Genomic DNA, 1,654 nt, shown 5'->3' with positions numbered 1-1,654 from the left:
TGTGCATTGGGTTCTTTTCCGTTTTGGACGTATTGAAAGTTTGCCCCGCCCCCATCCGATTAATCGATTAAAAAAAAATAATCGTTAGTTACAGAACTAGAAGTAACATTTATTAAATAAATAAATTTTCAGTTTTCCTATAGTTATTTCATTTTGTTATTTACATTTAGACAAAATACTACTGAAGTTATCAGTAATAAATGCACTTAAAAAAAATACTTGATCCTGATCAATATAAAAATAATTACTTCAGGTGCTATAAAATGTAAAGAAATTGTTTCCCTTTGCTTATTGTGATTTTGACAGAATTAAGCCTTATTGAATTTACTTATTTATCTGAATGATATGCTGTTGCTGATACTGAAGTGGTAATATGTTTAGAAACAGGATGTTTATAGGGTTGTTTACTTTGTAGCAAATAAACAAATCACAGATATGACCATTTTTGTTTGATAGTTGAAGATTCTGGATTCAAGAAACAAATCAAATCAGTTAAATGAAACTTATCTGGAAAAAAATATGCCATTAATTAAAATAATTAAATTTAATTTGTTTGAGGTAAGTTTCATGAAGCCAGACTGTTCAGCCATTAAACAAAAATTGTTTGTCATATCTGATTTGTTTATTTGCGACGAAGGAAAACAGCAGGTAGAGAATCCTCTAAGTGGTGATTCCTAATTTTTGACAGGGTTTGTATACTTCTAGAAATGTATTTCATAGTTCAGTTTAAAGTTCAGTTGTTGTTTAGACAATAACAAAACGATTAAGCAAAATCACTGTGGATTCCCTTTTATTCTTAAAATGTTATGTACAAGTGTAACTGATTTTTTAGATTGTACATTCAATATAGAAAGTTTATGTATCATATTATATAGACAGTTTGACAACTGCACTAATCTTTGACATAGATTTTAATTAGAGTCAGTGTCATTTCTCCTGGGAACGTTTACAGAAAATCATTCCTCAGTTAAGTACACGGCTAGTTATAAATATTTGAGTGATTTCTTTGCATTCTGGGTGAGAAAAGGTAGAAAAAGCAGGCTGTCTGTTGAGACATAAGGGGAGATTTAAGCCAGATCAGTCTATGGGGTGTGATTGTAAGTGACAGAGGAAGTTCTTAATTTTTCCTTTAACTTCATCAAGAATTCATTCATTTTAGGGTCAACAGAAAACACAAGGTGAATGGTGGTATGGCATGATAAACCAAGATTTGGTTAAAATAAGAAGTCATTAGAAGCTTTGTGTAGACAAAGCATGGAGGGCATGACAGAAGTGAAGGGGAAAGGAATCAAGTAAGGGTTGGATCTCTAAAGTTGTATTCACTTCAGGGGTCTTTTTTCCTCCAGCAAAAAATATTCTCATACAAAAGTAAACATTTACCTCTTCTTGGAAAAAAAACAAAACTGAAGGTATCGAATGTAATACACTAGGAACAAGAGCAAAAAGATTTAAAAAAAAAAAAAAAGGCAGATTAATTAATAACTGTGTGCTGAAAGGGAACACCACGGACACATGGAGGACGTAGCAGCACACATTTAGAGGAAAGTTTACACAAGGGTTGTAATCCACCCAATCCTTTCCTCTTTCTTTAAGTAATTTATCTGTCTGTCTCATCAAGCCTGCTTCTCTTATGAAAGTGGTGCATTCACTGAAC

At 32.1% G+C, this 1,654-nt stretch overlaps 1 protein-coding gene across 5 annotated transcripts in view; it reads right to left on the bottom strand.

Annotated features, from left to right (window-relative positions):
• Positions 1–773: 773 nt before the first annotated feature.
• The window catches only part of LOC108256539 (dnaJ homolog subfamily C member 13), an 81,977-nt gene continuing 81,096 nt past the window's right edge, over positions 774–1,654 (bottom strand). For all 5 annotated transcript variants that reach the window (XM_047150205.2, XM_017453510.3, XM_017453509.3 and 2 more), the window contains one exon: positions 774–1,654. This exon is cut by the window's right edge and continues 118 nt beyond it. The gene's annotated coding sequence lies outside the window, so the exon portion shown is untranslated.

This window comes from Ictalurus punctatus, chromosome 23 (genome assembly GCF_001660625.3).
Source record: "Ictalurus punctatus breed USDA103 chromosome 23, Coco_2.0, whole genome shotgun sequence".
NCBI lineage: Eukaryota > Metazoa > Chordata > Actinopteri > Siluriformes > Ictaluridae > Ictalurus > Ictalurus punctatus.
This window is presented reverse-complemented; position numbering and strand designations above follow the sequence as displayed.